This window comes from Nylanderia fulva, unplaced genomic scaffold (assembly GCF_048542155.1).
Source record: "Nylanderia fulva isolate GAGA-0341 unplaced genomic scaffold, ASM4854215v1 Scaffold7, whole genome shotgun sequence".
NCBI lineage: Eukaryota > Metazoa > Arthropoda > Insecta > Hymenoptera > Formicidae > Nylanderia > Nylanderia fulva.
Window position 1 is genome coordinate 3825999 of NW_028190807.1, and position 24862 is coordinate 3850860.

General features: G+C 40.8%; 1 protein-coding gene across 1 annotated transcript in view; it reads right to left on the bottom strand.

Moving 5' to 3' along the window:
* The window catches only part of rg (A kinase anchor protein rugose), a 319999-nt gene that overhangs the window by 35643 nt on the left and 259494 nt on the right, over positions 1-24862 (bottom strand).

Here is a 24862-nt window from a genome sequence, read left to right on the forward strand (position 1 = left end):
TAAGTGTGATAAACGCAAGGCTAAAAAGAGCTATTTTCTTTTCAAAGGAATTTACTGTGATATTATTCACATTTTTCTGATATTATATTAAATGTTCAATTAATGCAAATAATTGAATATAAGTAATTATATACATATATATGTAAAATGCAATATACATTTAATATTTTTTTCTCTGAAAGATGTGGTAACCGAGAATATTTTAATTATAATTTTCCATTAAGTAAAAACGCGTTTCTTTTTAATAATAACTGCAATGTCGTTTAGGGAGAATTGAATTTGTTAGACGACTAATTAAATGCACAACGATAGCTAGCATATATAAAACGTAACGTAGCGGTTTTGCGAAACGAGACTCGTACTGGATCATTTTCAATTAATGGACATAACGACGTAACGTGAGCGGCCGCTGCGCGAGCACGTGTTTCAAAGACACTTTATTCAAAGGCTAAACGGAAGTAACAAATGGTTTTGCACGCATAATAGATTTGAAACCGCGCGTCAGTTGTAAAAGACTCATTTCAACTGGCATAAACGAGCATACAACTGGCATCCATTCAAACAACAATTACTAATAACCGTGTTTACCATACGTATCAAAGAAACTTTAAATATCTTGGTCTTTGCGCGGCCTTTGAGGGTAGTAAGTCTCTAAGTAATGGACGAAATCTCTCGCTTTTTTTTGACATAAATGCTCTAGTGTCAATGCTAATCTTTCAATCTGAGAGACATTGATATCTAATAAATTAATGCGTATATAGCATAAACATTTTGCATAAATCATATGCAATCGAAAAATTAAACATTAGTTATAAACGATATACTAAAATGGTAACATAAGAACATGAAAAAATTAAGTAATTTTTAGGACACTATTTATATGTGAGTGTGTATACATATATTATCATGTAGTTATACGCGAATGAAAGAATTATGAAACCTCGCTCTCTAATATGCAGTCTTTTTTCTTATTTTTTAATGGGTGCAAAAGTAATTATCTAGCACTAATTAAACCAGTAATGCGAGTCACTCGCGCAAATTACACGGAAATTATCATTCAAAAACACGGAAAAATTGAAAAGACATGTTGATTTATTCGATAATATGCAAGGGAATGAAATTCGCATTGATATAGCAATTACATGTATATCATTAAACAAATGTAGAATGTTGTTCAAGAGAAAAAAACAATCTTTAATTTAATCTGTAATATATTTTGTCGAGAAAATCAATTTGCTAATATATATTACAGTTTGATATCAGTATGCATAAAAAATAAATATTTCGAGAGATGCTACATTATTATTAAATTTATTTTACGCCCTTCTGGCACAACGGAAGATTAAATAAAACACATTGTAGAAATCCTCACGCAAACAAAAAGTTTGTAAATTTCGAACATCATGGGCTGATTGCATATCACGTAACTTGGCGAAACCGTCGCGACGAGTTGTACAAATTTACATGCTTATCATTGCAACTTTCAAGGCAGCTGATAGGCAACCGCTTCGTAAATCGCAAGGACAACAAAAAAACGGCATGACACTGATTAGTAACAGGGTAATTACAATAAATTATTTTCCATTATAATAAACTTAATCGCTGGATTCTCTGCGGTGACATGATAAAATACGATCGTCAATTATAATAATGATATACGCGAACTTATTATTATAGACTGCGTCCGCGATCAAGATCTCGAATTTATTTAGCAATTCAATTATATACTATTTATTGATAAAAATGCCACCCAATGGGAAAATTGCTTCTTGAGATTAATCTAGGCATGTCACTGATCAAATTTAATTTAAAAAAATTTTAATAAAAAATCGAATCGCTAAATCAACTGAATTTGATCATGTTTAAAAAATAGACAGACTGCATTATGTTGTTTCCTCATTATTTTAGCGGCAAGTGTGATCGTTTTAAGTATCGCATGTATAGAAAAAAATCAGTAAGAAGAGCAAAGAAAGAACGAAAAAAGAGAATGAAAGGAAGAAGAGACTCGAGCGCAGTATATGCAAATAACTTTGGTCGTCTCTTTCCTTTTTTCCTTACAGCGATGTCCTGCAAAGGGGAGACCACGGAGGACGCTTTATCATTGCATCGGGTCCTTTAAGAACGGCGTCCCTCGGATTCAGCGCAGATCGCGCGAGACAAAGGCAGAGAATCCGCGAAAACGAACATTGTAATTGGCAGAGGGAGACGGTGACAGACAGGGACAGAAAGAGAGAGGATCGCGAAGGAGTCGAAGAAGAGCGTAGGCCGTGTTTCTCCTCTTCGGCACCGATCTTCGGCTCTCCTCCTTCTTCGGGGTGATCCCTTCGGCCCCGACAGGGACTTCTCCGCTATAAAACGTTCAGATAAAACCGCGATGTTTATATGCGCGGAGAAAAGAAAGAGAAAGAAGGAGAAGTGCCGTGTAGAAGGAGAGATATACCTGCCGGCCGCGCGCGCCGACAAAATAATAAGACAAAAGATGCCGGGGGTGGAGAAGAGAGCCGCGATCTTTCAGGTAAGAGAACGAAGGAAGAAAGATGGAAAGAGCGAGGAGAGAGAAAACGAACGCTGAAGAGATAGACCCGTGCGATCGGGCCAGGATGGGGAAGAGAGTCGTATCGCAGTGGATGCTGCTGGCATGGTACGAAACGGACGATGTAGGGAACGAAGGGTGTAGGGACGATCAGAAAAGAAGGAAACCGGACAGGAATGTACGGACGAATGCGTCGTGTTACGGGTTATCCAACCGCGACGCTTATCTTGCGAGAGAATGAGCGAGTTCTCATTAGAATCTTCTTTCTGTATGGACTCTCGATCGGCTATAAAAAGGTTCCTCCGTGTTGCCCGAGATTACTGTGCATTATGTGTATTCGTCATTTTTACATTTATCGTAATACTGAGATATGTACGTACGTATGTGCACCATACGATCGCCGTTTGTCTCCGGACGATTTCTATAGGGAAATAACGAGCTGATCTTCTTCAAGATCGGAGTAGTTTTGGTTTTTCGCGATTGTACGCGACGCAAAATTTTCTAGATTTATTTCTTCAAGAGATGAACAAATGTTTCATGAATTATAATCGATTTTCATATCTTTTAAAAATTATATTTAATCGATTAATCGCAAAAGAAATTAAAACCAATCAAAAATACGAATTTTAGCCCACTGATCCAATTCCGTGCATCAATTTTTTTTTATTTTTTTTCTCAATGACGTTGGAATTCTTAATTCGCGAAAGGGTACGACCATTTATATTTTAGACCTCAGCCTTCAAAGTATGAGAGCTTATATATCAGCTCGAATTTTAAGCAATTCATCATACTCTTGTGTCTCAATTTTATTAGACCCTCGACCGAGCGTCCCTCCTAAAGTGAAAAAAAGGCAGAGAAAAGCATCTTACCTACCGGTAACGCGATACTACCCGTCGAATTTTTTCTTCTCTTTATGCACGCGTGAGTTTGTAAGACCACGAAAGCTGTCGCGATGGAGGCCGAAACGAGATTATAAAAATAACGCGAGAGCGTTAGTTGACCCCATCTAAACCGCGCTCGCAAATCGCGTCAGAAGAAAAATGTAAATATCGTTTGGAGAATTGTGAAGTATTCTTCTGCATTCAATAAATTAGGAGACCGCGCAATTTACATCGGAAAGACGGCGAAATAAAACCTTTTGCATAAATCGTTCGAATTTATAGATTGTTATTGCTTGATACCTTTTAGTAATAACGTGTACGAATAGCTGTTACACTCTAACGTATTTACATTTAACACACATCCATAGAAATTATTTATAAATTTTTAAATTCGATGACGATGACGATAGACAACAGAATCTATTAACACAGTGTTACGATCAATCTTGTACCTAGAGTAACAAAAACGAGCTGCACGTACATATAGGCTTCACGAAAAAGAGATGCTAAAAATAAAGAGAATATTACATAACAATTGAAATATTACTTAAAAATAAAAAAATATATTACACACATGTTTAAAAAATTTTTCAAATTTTCCTCGGTTTATATTTTGTCGAAATGTTAAGTAAATATTGACGATGGTCTGACTTGTTCGCGACGAAAGCAATCTCGATTGCGATGAGACCCGGGTCGCATGTGCGCTCTTGTGCCCGTGGTACTCATTCCAGTACTTAGGATCGCTTACTAACGGCATTATCTTACGGAGCCCGTTACAGCTTTATGAGCAAAACCACTTAGTGTATCGCACCCGTGTCGGTTGGGGCCATTGCGTGCCGATCTGCAACATTAATGAGAACGGCGAGGGAACCGTCGCACGCTCCGAATGTGCGTCGCAGCGTCGACACGCGAGATCATCGTGAAGGGTAGCGTTTCGTGCAACGCGGAATCGAGGTATCAATCTGACCGCGCTCTTTACGTCAATCTACACGTGTATAATCCTTCCGAGGAAGCCCTGCTCGTTGCAAGGATGACTTTACGAACTTCAAGAGGAGACCAAGTTGCATTTTGCACGACTTTTAATCTAACGAGATTTATTTATATAGGAAAAAATGAGAATTAATTTTTGAAATTGTATCCAGCAAAAAAAATTTTTGTCTTTAGCCTAACTGTATGCGAATTACACAACTTTTTTACGGTTAATTTATGTATTAATTAATTTTTTTACTTTTCGATAATTTTAGTTAATTTTATTCTTTTGCTTTGCGTGTCGTCTGTATACTTATACAAAGTGTCTGACATAAAGTGTCACACCGAAAATATACAAGTAGATTTCGTTATTTGGAGACGATTTTTCCTCAGCAAAAATGTTGAGAGAAGCCATCATTTTTTGCATGTTCCTAATTTTTGCCATCATGTATCTAAATAAAAATTTTATTGAAGTAAACTCCATTTGAAATTAATTGGAGAATGTGGTTTTGTTAATATTTTATTTTCACAAGGCTTAATTTGCAAAAAAAACCCTTTATTTTCAATCGCTTATAACTCGAAAATTATTGATATCTAATATGCTGAGGAAACATTGTCTCCAAATAACAAGATCTACTTTTATACTTTCGATGTGACACCTTATATCAAACATCCTGCATATATTATTCCACGCTAAAGGAGGCCCAAAAGAAGGGACTGAAACGTTCGTGTATGTGTATTATGATCTTTTTGCATAATTAATCAATTTATTACCAATAAGGTGTAGTTTGTTGGCTCCTACTGCCTATTATTAAAAAAAATTACTATTATTAAAAAGAATTTAATTGGTCGACTGAGGCTCACTTTTACGTCATTGCAACTGCGTTATGTTCGCTTTCGCGCAAATACAGCGGGAGAAACGCATAATTATCTACGAGAGCGCGACGAAAGAGATTTGCATCTGGCATAAGTGGTTCGGTATTAACATAGAAGATAAGCGGAACGAGCGACAGAGGGTATATCGAGGGTTAATAAGATAAGCTAAGCCGTTAGGTAATCTCTTCTTTATGAAGTTCGACTGGAGGTGTTATCGCGGTAGCAATAATCGCACCACTTTGCGTACGGGCTTAACGAGCATCGGTTAGCGCGAGACAGAGTCGTCGGACGGTAAAACTACAAAGTAACCGCGATAAATGACTTTCTTGCGGTCCATCGATGTCAGTTCGTTCCTTCCCCCTTATTTGCGTCTCGGGCCTATCTCGCAATAAGTACGTTATATCGAATTCATTCGCCGATAGACGTGTTCTTTATTGCTCTGAAGAATGCGAAATTAATGGGACTTTTCAATATAAGACCCAGGCACGAAACAGGTCTCGTTTTATGGCCATCTCGCTCTCAATGGCGCAGATAACGACGTCGAGTGGGTGAGAAAAGTGTCCCGGGCATCCGGTGATCTGGTTAACATCCTAGTAAGTGTGAGAGAGAGAAAAACTGAGAGAGAAAAAGAGCTATCCGAATACAAAAAGACAGAGAGAAAAAGAGAGAGAGAGAGTGGAGATCTCCGACGCCTGTAAAGACGGCGAGCTTTGTTTTTAGGAGAAGTGGCTTCTTCTACAGAGCCGGGTGTTACTCTACTGTACGCATTGCCGTCCAAAATGTAATAGGCGGCCGAAAATGTCTTGAGACGCGTTTCACTAAATCACATGGGAGGGTGGAAAGCGAGAATCTCCGGACGCTGGCTTTAAATCTGTAAGTGGTAACTTTGTTGTGACCTTTCGAACGAGCCGTACGCGCTATTAAGTGCTGCTACTTCCGAAAGAAACACAGCGACGCTTCCTTTTCGTCTCTCTCTTTTACTCGAGAACAGAATTAAAATCGAAGATTCTAAAGTTGGTAATTTTGTATAAATAAACGCTCAATTTTTTCTTGGCGAAAATTTGCGATTTATTTTACGCAGAAATCGTTCATTTTTCTTTTAGCAATTACCGAGCACATTTTTACAAAGAAATACGAAAGGGAAACTGCAAACGACTTCGTCACGTGGCTCTGTAATTTCGAGGAGAACGCAATTTCGTAAAAACTTGAGAAGGAACCTGAGATAGCTATATTTCACGAGTAGATTTTCTTATAAGTCGCGGCAAATTGATACAAACGATCGCCACCTCGACGTGGGTCTCAATCCGATAAAACGCACCCTGGACAAAAATTGTTATGATGGCGGTCTGCGCAACGAGAAAAGTTTTATCGTACACACAGAGCACTTTGCCAATAAGCAAAGCTTTCACGCGAGATTAAAAGATAAATAATTCCAAGAGTAAACGTGTATAAAGCAGAGTATATTCATAATATATTCGGCGTTCATATTCGCGACGTTAATAGACGTTGCGCTAAAACATTTTGTGCCTTTACCCGTAATTCAGGGCGAAGAAATTTAATCGTTCTCCCCGGGACTACTGCGACCTCGGATAATATCGTTAATACTGAAAGGGGTAAAGAACGGTCTAAGTGCACGCGAGACACAATTTATCACGATAAATTAATTTCTTTTAATTCGCGTCGCGCGCATTAAATCCATTTGCTTTTCAATTACGTTATTCAATTCCGCAAAATTCTAATTTATCAATCCAGAGATTCATTCTTTGCTTTTTCAGATAAATTACTATATTATCTTATTATATTGTATAATACGCGTTGCAAAACAACTCTTGAATTTAATAATGGAAACGCTGTATCAGTACATATATTATCACGCGTAAAAAAAAATGGTTAATTAAATATTTAATTCAGAATTTGGACGCAAGCCATGTTATTCACGTGTGTATATAATGATGATTTTTTTTCCTCGCAAAATCCATGGCAACCTGTCGCGTTTGAACGTACCGGGATACATCACGTCAAATCGACGCGAATCCGAATTCGATTAGTTCCCGGGGGTGGCGTCGACCCCTGCGCGTGCTAGCGGAGATTTATGTTTGTAAAGTGCACGTTGCACGATGGGGCGGAAGGAGAGGGATGGTTTTTCCCGAGGGAGAGAGACCGGGCGCGAGTTTGTGGGAACGCCGACGAGAGGAGGAACAGGCGAGAGAGAAAGAGCGCTCACGAACATCACTCTATTTCTGGGCAGGGGAGTGCCACGGGATGTGAGAGAGGCGAAGGGCCCGTAGAATTGATGCATCCTTTTGCTTGAATTATCGCCGTAGGTCCTACGACTTTCTTCGACCCTCTCGACGTTACTTTCCGTCCTTTTCCACGACCTTTTCGCGCCTCCGACCATCGCCATTCTCCAATAATGTCAAGTGTATCGTCTGTTTACGCTCGTATCTTCAAAGACGGCAACTGTCGAGCTATTTTACGGATCAGCCTTTGCAAGGCTGCGTCTTTTGGTTGCGCTCTAAGCGTTAGTTATAACTGCACACGTGCTTGACTCTCTTTAGTGCTGCGACTAGTTATTACCGGTGTCTCGTTTTTTCTTTTTTTTTTTTTTGTGATAACTAAAGTACTCACCGATAGCTGCTGAGAACAAGTGGGCCTCGAAAGAACGACTGATTGTTGTATTATATGTCTATGTATGTACTCACCTGAAAAGAGAAAAAAATAACATTTTAGTGGCAGTTTTCTATTAAGTTTGATAATATAAATTGAATTGTGTATGTGTGTTTAAAATTTGTAGTATAAGTGTTTGGATTAGAGATTTAACTCTTGAATCTCCATCTCTTGGAAATATTTCACACGCGTCGCTCATTCGAGTAACCTTCTCAACGAGATCCGTCTTTCAACGCGAGTCACCTCATCAATCCTTTCTCTCGTGACTAGTAAAAACAAACTTTATAATCGCAACGAAATATTCCTATTCGTTCCACGTTCGCGCGTGTCTGCAACACCGTGAATACCAAACAGATCGTGATACCTGCTAAATGTCTAAAGTGTTTGGTTTATGAACGTTCTTTAGGAGAAATAATAGTCATGCAGAATGCGACGGAGTGACCAGTAGTCGTTCACGTACGAGACGACGTTAAAAAGTTAAGTGCTTCTCTGCAAGGTAATTTAAACAACCAAGTGTTTTTTTGGTTACGCAAACTTTCACCAAGTCCGTGATTTGTTTCACACATGACCTTTTATGTCAATTATTGCAATATTAGAATCTTTACTTTGCAAGGTGTATATTGTTTATAAAAAAATATCTTATATAAAAATTAAAATATATAAAATTATTTTTTTTTTTCATTTAAAGGTATATAAGAATTAAAAGAAACATTACGATACAATAATATATTGTAATAAAATAATAGTTCCAGACAGTAAAAACTGTAATTCAATTAAATGAAATATAAATTATACCTTTTAAAACCAATCATTATTTACAAGATTAGGTGCGGTGAAGGCTCGTGTGATAAAAATTCAACCAGAGGATAGAATCTAAATAAACGTATATTATAAAAACATTAGTATTGTTCTTCGAGAAATGGGCGGTGCGCAGCAAAATGGAGCCTTAGGCGACTTGGAAATTATATTAACGTCGATTTCTACCAACGTTCGATTCTATCTTACTGTTAAATTATATACACTTTCCCTGCATTTGACCCGAGTTTATATAATTATCGAGATCTTGTGGGAGAGACTTCAACTCTTCTAGCATGTATTACAGGAATACATTGCATTATGGCGATCAGCCGAACGAGTGCTAGTGCTTCACTATTAGTGTTTCACAAATATTTTTCGCCATTATACGCTGCGATGACGTTCATCGACAAGCTGCCAACAATTAATCCAGGCGAATAACAATCTGGAGCAGTGTAACCCTACACCTAAAGACCCCCAAGCTCGAGTTTAGAGGGCAAAAGCAAGATGAGGGAGGCGGAGAAGCGGACGCGGAGCTAGGCCTGATCTCATATCATATTTCGTGTTATTCAAATGCCAACAATGCCGTTAAAGAATTTCTTCAGTAATCCTTTCCTCGCAGTTGGCGAGAGGAGCCAATGCTGCACGGCGAGAACATCGAATAGCACAATGCGTACCGGACAAATGTTCCGGGGCAAACAACTATGGGACAATGCAGGCCTATCTGCGAGCTTTGTTCTTGCCGATCTTAGTTGAGTCCTCTCTATCTTCGCCTATACACGTGTTTTTATATCGCGATTCTAAGCAGAGTACGAACATCACACTTCCGGTACGGATTTAAATTGTGATAACAAGTATTAAAATGGTCGTCAAAATGTAAAATGTTGAATAAAACAACATTGTTGCATTTTTAATATATGTATAAGTACAAATGTCATTATGTTATCTCAAGATGCAAATGCACACCACACGACTGCATTATATTTTATTTTTAATAATGAACAGTATGACAGTTCATACATAAAATAACATTGTTTTTATGTTGCAAAATTTGTATATGTGATTTGTGTGATCGAAATAAATTTGGATTTGCCATTAACTTTCTCGTTTTTAGCATCACGGTCTACTGCGCATGATTGTCTGAGATGGACAGAAAATGACAATCAAATGGGGATGAAGTCATCGTCAGCAGAGCATCCCCAACTCGACCGTTGGTTCGGAAACAATCACATTATATTTTGTACATCAAGTCCTGTCTACCCTCGCAACTGCGCGACATCAGATTCTTCCCCTCCGATTGGGCGGCCTAATGTAATGTAATGATCCCTTATTCCTTTAAGCTAGGAACAAATAAACGTCTAAATTCGGTTACTTTAATTAAGTCGTTTCCCGCATCACAGATAAAGCATGTAAATTCTTTCTCTATCTATATTTTCAAGAATTTTTTGTTTAATCAGAGATACGTGTTCAACCCTCGATAGATTCAAAATAATTGCGCACGCATATATTTGACAGTGAAAAAAGAAATGGCAGTCATGTGGAGCCATTTTCGCCAGCCATGGGGCATATAGGAGGGAACGGGTCGAATCAATGAATAACGCAAGCGAGTTCCTTGCGCGGCACAAGGCGGTTGTTGGATTCGTAATAAATTTCGCTGAAGATGACGGGTTAGGCTAAGGATCATTAAGTCGCGTATTATAAATGCATTAAATACTTGGAGGCGATGGGATGAGTCAGAATCTCCACCAGCAACGGGAAGCTGGATTCTGTGAGGGTGGCAGGTGGCGCCAATTTTACGGGCCGACGGCTGTGACGGATGTAACGAGACGCAGCTCTCTGAGAGCATTCTGCGCGAGCGTTCGTCACACGTGGTCGCTTCGCTGGGCACGATGTTACGGCTTGTTTTATGGGAAACCGGGGATGTTGCGAGTATAAGAGGATCAAAAATCATCCCCTTCGTAGCGTCACGCAGCGAAGGCTCACGCGTACACTCGCAAGATTAAAAACATAAATTCTGGGTAAATACATATATAAATAATGACCATCATTTTGCTTGAGCATTTACAAAGTTTGTCTTCTAGTTTATCAAAACTATATCATATTTTGTCTTCAAAAAATTTAGTCTCATAAATATATGTGAAAAAAGAATTTTCCAATTAAAAAAATTTATCTATATTTTTAAAGTGTGTTTATATTGATTTTAAGAACACTTTGTTTGCGCAATAACTTAACTTTCACAGATAACCGTGTTATTCCGATTCCCGAGTCATTAGTAGCGAGATTTTAGACGTCATACGTGTACATTATCCGGAGTTATCTCCTCAGGAATTTCGCACAGACATCGAAAACCATACCGGATCTCCATAATAAACGGACGAAGACGTTTTCCATTAGCGTTGTCGTTAATCATCCTCACCTGACCGTCCGCGAGGCGGCTCCATTTCACGATGTAACCGATGTTGCGGCCTTATCGATCCCCAAGGATGGATCGTGCACGTTCCAGCCGGGTTGCGTGTACGTTATTGTCGCGCGACAAGAGAGAGGTGCTCCGCAGACGTGGCTGGGTTACTCCGGCAGGAGCTATTGTGCCAGGTACACACGAACGATTTCCTAGATGTATTGTATCTAAGCAGGTAGGGTACGCGGATGGTACGCGTGGCTCATTAGCACTAATGAGTAATGAGTCGATGATTAGAGGAGGCGGTCCGAAGGCGTGGCGCCGCCTTGATCTCACCGACGAAGCGAAAAGTAAATCCCTTCCTTCGCTTCCTCTTCAGCCGTGCCCTTTTTGCTTTACCTCTTCGCCTCGTCTCTTATTCGCATCTCATATTTCTCTTGTTTTTAAGGCTCTTTTCTTCATTCTCCGGCTCGTAGTTCTTTCGGTCAGCTGGCATTAAAGTACAACTAGGATTGCACGGAACCACAATGACCGATATCATGTTACCGAGTACTTTGTTGTGTATGAGCAAGAGAACTTTTTTTCAAAATAAAAATTCGAATATTTTATATATTAAATTTGATACGTTACTTTACAATGATGCCCATTTGGAGAAATTTTTATAATTTAACGGAAGAGTGAGAAAACGTAATATATTTTGAGCTGAATATATAAAAATATTATTTTTCAAGGATATATAAAAAGCATCGGAAAAGATAAAAGGCATTGTTGATTTGGCCCAAGGCGTCGAGCCCGCGTCAAGATGCTCACGTCAATTCTCTTCTGATGCCGCGCTGCTCTGATTAGGTCGTTAAGTTTGCTAATGCACCCGTAAACTTCCTAATTTAACGAACGATGCTGAAATACCTCATTCACATGTGCAACGCGACAAACCAATCCCGCACGATTTATTTTTAAGATTTTCTCGATGTTTCGCACACACAAAGTTGCATGCCGTTTTATAGCAACATTTACTCATTGTAATTTATAACACGAAGAATAAAAATAGAATCAAGAAAATAATACCAGCAAAACGTCGAAGAAGAAAGCAATGATGACAGGCAAAAGAGAAGAAACCGCTCACATAATTATATTATTAAAATTATTCCTTCGATTCTCTTTTGCAATTTATAAACTTGAGATACACGCAATCTCAGCGTTTCTCTTTTTTATTTATTCATTCTTGCTTATCGTTCGTATACATAGACACGAAGAGCCTATTTTACATGTCATTAAATCAAGCGACAACATAATATCATTTCCCACGGTCGCTATAAAAATAAATTTCTAAATTGCTCGGATATAATTAAATATATTCGATTAAATATATACGATAAAACTTATTATTATTATTATCATAGAAAACATGTTTAATACTCGTAATGTCCAAGCGATACTTTCCGATAAGCAAAATTATCCGCGATTTTTTATAGTAAATCGATGTATGTCGGACTTGTACTTCTTTGCTGATGCTCGCGAGTTTAGTAATAATAATAATAATATAAGGATAACACGCAACAGAAAGAGAGCTCGCGGGTGGAGAAAAGGAAGCGAATAACAGAAGAAAAGTATGCGAGAGATATAAGAAGAATAGAAAGAGAAAGAGTTTCGAACCGTGAAGTCGGTGTCCCGCGGGTAGTGTCAACGTTTGACTTTACGAGGGAGCTGGCAGGCATAAGAATGAGAGAAAGGCCGAAGCTCGCAGGGGTCCACGAGGTACAATGACCACCCGTCGCGGCGAGACCAGCCCCCTCGACTCCCGAACAAGTTAATGTTATTCCACATCATCCTTGTATAGTTGCGTTTCTATTAAATAGACGTCAATCATCCGATCCGCCCAAGATTTATGCTTCCTATCGGGAGACAGGGTGGGCCCGAAGAAGCGGAGAGACATGATTTTTAATCCTTTACTTTTTTTCTTAGAATTTTCCTCTTTCAGAGTTTGATTCTATTATTATCCAATTATTTCCTCCGGTGTTACTATATGATTTACTTTAACAGCGTTGAACCACGCATCGTGATAGACACAAACGCCTGCGAATGTTGCGTTTATTTTATTAGTCTAAAAGAGACACACGAAGAAAGAGCGAAAGAAAATTATTGAGAAATGTTTCGCGTGCAATCTCGCGGAAAACGATAGGTTAACCCTTTCTTTGCCAAGATCTTTTTAAGCTACCGCCGCCAGTCGGGATCTCTTAAAAACTTCGACCCTTTTCCTTTTTCCAACAGAGTAACCTGATCCTGTTACTCGCGCGGCAGAACTCACGAGTTGCCGTGCAGGATGTGGGCATCCCCTTTTTTTTACTCGCGCTGTTTTCCTCAGAGTGTAATATGCGTGAAGACGATCGGGTAGAAGATAAGTGAATCCCTTAGGTTACCGAGTCAAGCAGGTATCGAAAATACACCGACAACGTACGATATGCACATAGTTGAATAATTACGTAGAGAAAATAAAATCTTACCATCAAAAATGTTAGAAACCAATAACATTTTTTTCTAGAATTTTATCAAATTTATCAAAAATAAAAAAATTTGAGATGAAGTTAAGCAATGAAGACGAAGAGAAGCGACACTTATAAATATTGGTAACATTTTTTCATAATTCACACCATCAATTGTCGCGTTCTTTAAAAAAAAAAAAAAAAAAAATCAAACTAATACAAGCGTTCGAATCTATTCGCCGGTTTTTTCCTCGAAGCAAGGTGTCGCAGCTGAGCCGCTCTCCGTTCGCCACAAAGTACAACTGGAAGTCTGGTGGAACCTGGCCTGCCAGGTGACGGCGGCGCCTCGGACCACATCCATCTTCATGTTTGGGGCCTGTTTGGGTCCATCCCTTCGACCTTCCATCCTCGTGCGGCTCTCGGAACACGAAGAGTGTCCGAAGAGAAAAGGATAGCAGAAAGAGAGAGGAATAGAGCGCAGGAAAAGGAGACGAAAACGAGCTCAAACTTGCCGGTTATTTATTAGGAGGTTCTCGTTAAGGTCCATCCGAGTCCACGGCCCGTGGATACAGCGCGGAGCTGTCACACCCGCGTTATCTTTCCCTCTCTCTCTCTCTCATTCTGACCGACCCCATTGTTTTAATCTCCTACCAAAACATCGTCATCGTCGTCGTTGTCCCTCCTTTCTCAGTCTGTCTCTTCGGGCTTTCTCTACTTGCAGCCTACATTGTCGCTATCTCCGCCGTCGTTCTCGGCGTCCCCGTCGTCGCCGACGGCAGACGGCTAACCACGAACTCTTCCCGTGAGATACCATCGGCGGTTTCTGGTTAGAGACATCGGTGGCAGGCAAAGATGCGGCCTGTTGTCCGCCGCGGAGATTGATTACGTCGCCATCTGAGAATTAAATAACCCACGCGATGGTTTCATTCGTCGGCGACGTGGCGGGTCTGGTCACGGGATCTTTCTACCTAATCTTGCAATGGGAACTTACGAGGTTCTTGCGATATTAGAGTATCCGTGTTGCCACCATGATAAGAACCATTAGATGACCGTTAAAGATCTAGTTGTTAAAAACATCAGTTCGCAGAAAAATTCATTAAAAGACTGTTATACTTTTCTACCATAGCTCGTAATAGAATTTTGCTTTTTCATAAAAAGGTCTTGCTCGATAATTGCAAATTTCATATTTATAATATAGCTACATATAAAATTTCTATATCTCCAAGAGCATCTATCGTTCATTATTATTTAATGGCTAATTAATGAGCGTGCGCAAATTAAATAATTTGAAAATGCTGGAAAATCTCGCTGCTATCCCGTTATCGCGTTCACGTCGAGGTATCTCTGATCGAGCACGTGGATCGCGCAAATTAATAAGCAATATCAAAGCGAAATATACAGTTGACAATGGTTATTTATCTCGAAACCGTTGTACCATATTATGAACATAATATACAGCTCGTGGATATATCACAACGCGACGTTTATGAGCAAAGTCTTATAGAACAACAACAATTACAATGTCAGATGTCCTCACTATTCGAGAGACACGTCAAACCATATTGTCCACACCATCGCGTCCACGCAACAAATCAAGCGAATCTTTTAATTGCCTGACATCTTTACGGTCCCTATATATAAAACAATGAATAGGTTTCGAACGCGAGGGAAGATGATACAGGGAAATCGTATCCGCGCATCGTCATCGTATCGGTGTCCGTCCAGGACCGCGGTATATATCATGTTTACGGTGTCGGGGTTGCGTACCGCGTTGCTCCGCTGATTCGTGGAGTCCCTCGCGATGCCGCGCGATTGCGTCAATTCCCGCGCGACGAGCCGCGTTCCGGTCGGGAATGTCCATTCCCGTTTCTGTTCCGAGCCTGCGGAAACCCGAGACGGCATCGAGAGAGACCTTCTTGAGAGTAGGTACTTCTTCGCCCGTATTTCTACCTGTTCCAGACGGAGAATGTTTCATGGTAATGGGTGGAGACCGCGCACGCAAATCGAGGCGAAAACAAGGCCCGTTGGTTTCTCCGAGGACGCGTACATACGTACAGCGCGTCGCTCGGAAAACATGGTTTACGATTAGAGGTTCGGTTGTATGTGTAGTACGAGGATGTCCCAGAACGATCCTCTTATCCGGACTCGATCCTGTTGCGAATCGCGCGGCGCGAATATATTCCTATTATATTCCACGACGACGCACATAATTGTCTATCGACGGAGATTTGCGTGGTAATTTGCGCGGTACCATTCGTGCCCGTCGGCGTTTTAACAAATTTTATACGTATACCACGGGCTCTCGTTTGCGAAATTAATATCCTCAATCTTCCGCCTAGCGAGCGGATGCAATTTACCTGCTTTTGCAGGTTCGCGCGACGCGACGAAGATATATTTTGATAGCGGGATTCCTTCTTAGGATAGAGCTTCACGGTAAATTAAACGCAGAGACATACAGCGTATGTATATATCATAATTTTTCGGGATAGAGTTGCGTCCATAATTTTCTGACATTGCCAAGAAATACATGCACAATATACAGATACGTACACACAGATCTACACATACATCATATCATAGATTTTATAATATTTTCAATGATGTTGCGAAGTATCTTTGGTGCTGGGTCACGTTCACGAAGCAAATCATCTATTTTCAGCTCCGTGACTTTGACGGAATTTTTCTTATATTATTAATTGAGTCCATATATAAAATGACGCAAGAATAACTAATATTAATAGAGCGCGTTTATAAAATCAGAACTATGATTAGATTTTGTTTCTCGTAACCGTTCTTCGAATCCAGTAGTCACGGCAACAACGACCAAACTTGTGCTGAACGCTTCTTCGCGCTCTTCCGACCTACCACGACATGAAAAAAAATTCAAGGTCGAAAAATAAATCAATCGTACAACCGAGAAAACCAGTCATAACGCGATTTGTACAATGATACTGCGCTCACGCATGCCATTAATAAATTCCAGTAATTAATGATCGACCACGATCATTTCAGGTACGCTTTCTTCGAAACCGTTATACACGATCGATAGATACATGATAACCGATCGTGCTGTGTGATCGGTATTCTAAAAAAAATTATCGAAGTAAAAAATAGATACACTCATAAGCAATCATTCATAGAACAGCGTTTCGTTTTGACAATAAAAAACCAAAATTTGAGCGAAAAATAAAATTTGCGGAGATATCATCATCCCGATAAAATATCGAAAGTGTATAAAAAAGATATGCAAAAACGACATTCTTAATTTTGCTTATATTAACGAAGACGTATCGCTATTCCTGAATTTTCGCGAATTTTTTTCAATCAAAATGAAGTCCCGGGATGCGAATAACATTATGTAACAAACATACCGATAAAAACAGCTAAATGTCCGAAGACGAGAGAGGCTCTCTCGGGGAGCGCCATGCGATAGTCTCGGAGATACCCGTCGTTCGTTCGGCTTCAGCATTATGATCGCGGCGTCTGAGACCGCGGGGGGCGCCGGCGCCGGCGCGTAAAATCTCTGTGTTATGAGTTCCCCCTTGCCCCACCGCCGATGATCGGGACCCCGTCGTGGGGCCCCACGCCACGTCGGGGCCCACCTCGGTTCGCCATCTCTCGCGCGCTCCTCGTCGTCCTCTCCTATACCTCGAAAGATACGCCGTTACTCCTCCGTGGCTTTTGTTTTAAGGCATCTCAAGGATCTAGCTAGACCGTGATAAATGGTACCCTTCGGGACCAGGATCAATCGATAAACTATACGCGCAACTGCTGCACGGCGACACATTCCCCTGCCGTGACAGAATTCGTCGACCGGTCTCGAGAAAGAGATCGGTTCCCGAGATGAACGTAAAATCTTCGCCACGCGCTTTCTCTCGGCGCTTTTTTTATCTTTGGAAGAGGAAGAGGTGGAAAGGTGAGATTTTTGCGCTCGCCACGAAGAGTTCGATGTTAACCTGGAAAGTTGATCGCCAGTTTCGATTTTTGCGAATCTATATAATCGTCGTCCAACCTGTCCCTGCAAACTGCAGGCGTTTTAGGACACGTACACGTGTCGGTGTGCAAAAATTCATGTAGATAGGAACCGGGTTTCGTGTGGGTTTCGTGGGGAAGTATAATTGAATGTTTTGTATAATTAACCTGCGCCATAACTCAACATACGTCGCGCCTCCAGCCGCGGGCGGACCTCCCTTCTTCTACACGCATGCACTTACACTCGTGGGGAAGGTATTTGTGTATATTCACGAATGTGTGGGCCCGCTCTCACACAGTGTGGTATATTACCGCTCCTTCAAATACCATTAAAAGCAAACATTGTAACGACGTGCATGAATAAAGATGCCGCAACCCGTTCGGCGGTTTACCGAATACGCTCAGCGACGTAAAACGCAACCTGTCGCCACAAAATCCACATGCACGACGGAGTGATATAGTGTGAATAACGTAATACGATATTTGGATTTTGATTTATTAACCATTCCAGAATATTTAGCGTAAATTCAAGAAATGACAGATGAATTGAAGAAGAAAACAGTTTATCAAAAATGGAATAATATTCAACACGCAGATTCAACAAAGCCGATAAAAAAGGGATAAGGTTTTGTGGATGAAGTATGCGACGCAGGTTCGATTATTGCAGCTAATTGACTCATGGCCGACGAAAACTGATTTTGCATGTTGCATGACAGCGTGCCGAAAGCAGACTCGGAGAGAACAACGTTCTCTTCCATCGATTCGTGCGGCCGACTAACAACCGGATAATCGTTGCCGTAGGAGCCAAGAGGCAATCTTTCGCTTTACCGGCATCTCTTGGCAAAGTCCAACTCCCTTTCTCTCGCTCTCTCTTTCTCCTTCTATCTTTTTTCATCGCGCGTTTACACCGTTCTGCACTAAACGACTTCGGTACAAATCCCATAATCTGCGAGCGGTATAGCTCATGGCGTTTTTATGGCTGCCAAGAATAAGAAGTACTCTTTTGTGAGTTCGCCTGCCTCTCTGCCATTCGTATCCCGTTGAGCGCAACGTCGTATGATTTATGCTTGTCAAATATTAATTCGCTCGCGAATGCCGTTTTAAAACGACTCATCAGCCAGGAATAATCTCGTGTAACGAGAATTAATCGCGGCGTTATTCTTCGGAGCATCGACATGAATTCTGTACACTCGTATATTTCTTCTTTCAATGTCGATTTATAGATATACAGGTAATGCGAATTGAATGTAGAACTGAAAGTCAATAAGAACGTTTCTCTTCGATTTTGTTTCTACTTGCTATCGAGGAATATTATCCGATCGCAAGTAGGGGGACAAGCATACTCAAGGACATTATTCCATTCATCTGTATGTTTGAAAAATGATAAATTATGCTTAGAATAATTTGCGCATTTTTTCCTCCGCGCGTTTGCCCGTTTTCTCACTCCTTACCTTCGGTCACGCGACTGTAATCAACCGTGTCATTATCTACACGGAGCTTGCGAAATGCATGCAATAGTTTATAAATTACTTCACGCACGCTCTCGTGAATTATCGATAATTGTATATGTGTATAATCAGCTGCTAATTTATCGGTTTACACACTGCTTGCACGAGTCAACTGATTTTACCGATGTTTTTTGTCTCTTTCTTTCTCTTTCATTGCTTTTAATATGCTTTTTCCTCAATTACAAAATTCTGCAAGGATTAAAAGTGCGCGGTTACTTGGCAATTCGCGACGTTTTCCTCGAAAGTATGTATTTCGTTATGGAATCTCTAAGTGCCCATTTAAATAGCTATATTTCAGAGCGTAGCCATAAGGCCAACAACTTGTCAGGAGATCATACCCTTGTCAAAATAATCGCTAAATTATGGGATGCGTACAGTTTTAACTACCAGCCCGCTCTCCCCGGGTCAGTAACACATTCCCGTTTCCTGCCTATCCGCTCGTCCCATCTTGGTCTCTCGTCGATATATAACTAGGCTTTTTTTTTCGTTTCTCCTTCTTTTTGCAGCGTTCTTTTCGCCGCACACGAATCGACAGGCACGCACGTCGTGAATGAAAATCGTGCGCGACAGCTGACGCGCCTAACGTTCCCAACGTCATCAGTTTATGCGTGATTAATGGAATAATAAAAATCGCTCGGGAACGAGCGATCGACGTGCGCGATGCGTAATAATAGTTTACGTTTATTTCAAAATTTTGAACGGGATCCACGACCGGGTGTACGATCATTAATTTCCATCAGTTTCTCGCACGATGACATCGAACACTCGGGATGTCTAAGGTTTTTATTTGCTTCGTTATGATAGATCAAAATTAATTGGAACTCGAAACATCTCTGTCTTGTAGATCAGCACGAAATGCGATAAAATAGAAACAGCGACACCAATTATTGCGTTACGCAATGGATTAAATATCGGCGATTTCTCCGTGTTGTCCGGTCCCATTTTTGCATAATTGAGAAATAAAACCTGCATCTCCGCGACAAATTACACGCTTCGTCGACCAGCACTTCTAAAGGCAAAACCGGATACGCAATACCGATTATTTCAGTCTGTGTCCGTGTCTCGTTCTATCGAGGCGATGATGACCAATTTAAGATTATTGCAAGGTATGCAGATCTCCTCTCTCTCGTATGCTTATCAGCCAAATACTCCACGAAACGATCGAAGAGGTATTTCGATAACGTGCAGTACAAATTTATGTCTGGAGTTGAGTGTGTATATTCGATTGCGCGATACGAAGACACAGAGTCTGGCGGGAGAGAAGCATTTACCCGCAATCTCCTTTTACAGATTGGTCCCTCCGATCTAGGGCAGCATGACATCGTCGTCATGGCCGATGAAATCATCGAATTAATCGATGAATCGTCCCGACCTAGAATATTGTCGCGTTAAGAACGCGATGACGGATTATCATCTGGCATTGATATTGACGCGACAGATATATTTTTGTCACGCGCCTATCTTCCTTCATGCGTGAGATTTGCGGGCTCGCGCGCTGTCGCGTATCGGTTTCATTAATATTAATCGATTCGTCGTATAGAGCGTCGCGGCTCGCGCTTATTTTGCAACGCGCTTGAAAATGCGCCTCGGGCCCCCGTCGCGTGTCCTCGTGCGAGACACGTCGGTGATTAATGGCAGAAAAGGCAGGAAAGAGGCACATGGATAGAAGTGTTTTCCCTTTATCTCGCAGAGCGTAAGGTTCGTTTTTCGCGGTCAAGACACGTCGCGAAATAATGCTTGGCACGATGATGAGCTTACTTATCATCGTGAACGATACCTGGCAATAGAGACAGAAATAATTAGATACCGCCGTTGCGCACGCGACCAAGAAATTATCAGATTTACTATACAGAATTATCTTCTTGCATCGATGACCATCTCACGATATACAATCTGTGGAATAATATTAAAAATAGGATACTCTCGTAATCCGTTAATTAATATTCATTTGTTTTTGCAGGTGAATTACAATCATTAATTTTATGTTACTTATTATAGTGATAGCTTTCTTACACACATATGTACGTACATAATTTTTACTAAAATAATATGAATAAATATATTAAAATAAATATTAATATCAGGAATATAAATATTAATATAAAAAATATAAATAATGTAATATAAAAGTAGCTTTTTTAATGTATTCTAAAAATAATACGAATGTTATTTCATGGATATCTTAAAATAATCTTCACGCAGATTGCAAGAACACGATGACGTGCACGTATCGCGAAACAATCAATAGACGAGCTCGCTTCCATACACACGCGGAATCAAAAGTAGCTATTTGCGCGATACGTATAGCCCTGAAATTCCATTCCAGACACGTATCCAGATGGCACACGCGACCACCGATGCACCGGGCGCCCATCGATAATTGCGGGGCAACGTGCACCCGTAGAGCTCGAAAATCAATGTGGCGAAAGGGTGATGCGAAAATGGGCTCAATCCGCGGCCTGTTGTAGAGGACCGTACAGGAAGTGAAGAGAGAAAGAGAGATAAATAGAAAGAGAGAGTGAGGGAGAACCGGAGAAGGCATAATAAATATCGGGTAAGGACGAGATCGGGCGCTACTTACGCCGTCAGCGATAATGACGGGGTGTGTTCAGGCTGTTTGCTTAGCGAGCAGATTAGTGAATGAATCCACAGGTGGGCGCCATCCGTCACACTCTGAATCGGATCCAGCCTTGCCCCGCCTATATTGCCAGCGACTAGTTCTCTTCCAGGTCCGTATTGATGGGGCAACGAAGGAACCCACAGAATGGCAAGTATAATCGCAATCCGATTTCGTGATTACACGTTTCGGCTTAAACGCGACGAAAGATTTTCAATATTTATTCGCGAGACGATACAATAATGTTGTCATTTTTTTTTTCACGTTGAGAAGAAAAAGTGTTATAATTTTTGGAAAAAGAATCCGAAGCTCTCTTCTTCTCCGCGTTGACTCGACGTCGCTGAAGCCAGTAATTAACTCCTCACATTCTTAGTCATAACGCGACTGCCTAAATTGCGCCATTCTTGATCAACGTCTAACGTTGTGGCAACGTCGTCCCTTGATACGTATCGTATCCCTCGTACGAATACATATATGGGGTGTGTCAGAGAAATACGAGGAGAACGCGGAACTACTTTGTGTTATACGAGTACGGAGAACAATTTGAAATGCACGCATTCTTAGCAATTATGCATGTGACGAACAAACAGCGACGTATGGGATTGAAACTCGGTACGCGAAACCTGTTATTAAAAAGCAAGGCGATGCTTTTGAGACACCCTGTATATATTTATACCTTCCGGCAAACTCTCAACACTGAGCTGGGTTCGCGTATCTATAGAACGGATACACCCACGAGCTTTCCGCCTACCTGCAGTCGCTGACAGAACTGATGTGGCACGAGACAGTTGCCTATGATATCCATCATCATACCTTTCGAGGATAATCGGTCGTCACGCCTATAACGACCGCCGAAGAAACCGGCACCGCGAGAGAAATCATTTGCTATAGTACGAGAGGAGATTTCGGATGCTCATTTGTCGCTGGCACTTTTATGGATGAGGATGACACGTTTCGACTTCCGCGATTCAGCGAGGTGTCGACGATTTAGAGATATACATTCATCGTCACACATATATTTTGGATTCGAAAGAAATAGAGTCGAATAAATGATTACGCAACTTTCGATTAAATGCTTCAATTATAATTGTTGCTTAAATATATTTCCGATTAATAATATAATGTCGCGAGATAATTTTTGAAAGCAAATCACTCAAGAAGCTTAATAGCGAATAATTTCGCGCAATTATATACGAGTAACTTTATCGCGAGTAAAGCTGTTATACTAATCTGTAGGAAAATTCATTTTCTACACCACTAAAAGATCTCGGGGCATCGATATGATGGAGTGTTACGGAGATTGGCGGACCACCGGAGTAATGTCCGCACTAATAGCAGTGATTACCCCTGCCTTGTTGAGAATGAACCCGCCCGGTCCTTCCAGCCTGCCTGCTCTTCGGGTTCTGCCCCGTTCTACCTCGCGCTGCGCCCTGCCCACGAATTGATGAATGTTTACCAAACTAACTGCATCCTTTTCGCGCAAACTGCCCCCTGGTCATTGGCTACCACAACGTCGAATCCCATCGAAAGCGTGGATCGATTAAATTATGCGGAATATGCAAATTTGTGTCGATACGCGTCCGCGCACCCCAAGCGATCGGCAGAAAATGCGCAACGAGACTGTCAGAAGAGTAATTATTGCCTCTCGAATCTCCACACAGTTTTTATTAATAATAACGCGGTGATGTATACGCGAGCGCAAGGCATTAGATCCGATCGAGAGTTATACGCTTATTTATCAAACCTGACGAGAGTTATTATTTCGAAATTCCCGATACATAATTCAAAGAATGATTGCGAACGCATCACACTTGGGAGAGGAAAAGCGGATCTCTCTCTCTCTCTCTCTCTCTCTCTCTCTCTCTCTCTCTCTCTCTCTCTCTCTCTCTCTCTCTCTCTCTCTCTCTCTCTCTCTCTCTCTCTCTTTCTCCCTCTTTCTCTCTTTCTCTTCATCAAAGAAGCTATTGACAGCATGGCAATTCTGCCGCAAGTAGCTCTGACAGGCTTTATTATTTATTGATACATGTTTATAATCGCAACGATGCAGAGATAACGTGGTAAAATTAATGGAACAAGATACGGTCCAATGGCTGTGTTTAAAACGAAGTGGACAGAAACTTTGCACTGTCGTTAGACGACATATCGCGGTGGCAGGGCTGCAAAATAATTATAGTTGCATTATTATAACGTCACTTGCACTATATTAAACCGATGTCATACATATGCATCGTCTAAGAAGGCCGCATAACATTAAACCGGTGCTCGGTCACAGTCCGCCCTCCTGTCATTCTCGTTTAGTCTTTTATACATATGTGTTCCCGATTGAAAAATTTTTTTAACATCGATGTCTCATAGAGAAAGAGATAAAAATAGAACAAGAGATCATATCGGGCTGCATAAGCATACATTACACATTTACACAATGTATACTTACTACATGTATGAATAATAAAATGACATTATTAATAATCTCGGATATAAAATGAGTCACAGAAATATCTCTCTAGCTAGCGTGAACCTGGGAATCTCTGGCACTGCATGATCTACGAGGAAGTTTCTATTTGCGATCGCTGATAAACGGCCCGATGTCTCGGATTTTTCACAGCGCTCACATATCCCTCGTTAATGGTATCTTCTTTGCGAATGAGCGTGCACTAACGTATAGCACAGACCACCTGTCCGGTTTCTATCCCTCGCTCCTTTCCGCCCGTTTGTTCTCTCTTTCTCTCTCTTTCGTACAGGGCGTCCCATGGGGATACTCGCAGCATGTGTCTGCGATAACTATACCACGTAGGATAGGGAAGCTTTAGGCGCCACAGCAGAGCAGGTTTCCATAAAAATTCGAGCTACCCGATCCGCTGCGACACGGCAGAGTTTAATGTCCCGTGTGACCTACCCTTTCCGAAGCTCGATAGTCCGTTAGATTCACCTAAAGAATCTACAATTTTCTCTCTCCAAGTAGAAAATTCAATATTATATACATGGAAGACACCAAAATTAACAGCGAATTATTTTATATAATTTTTGAAATATGATTTAACACCAAATGTATTCAAAAAAGGCCAACTTATCGAGCAATATTTAAGATGTTGTATCCAATTAAAATTTATTTCATAAACGATATATTAAATTACAAAAAAACCTAATAATATATAAAAACAAAGAA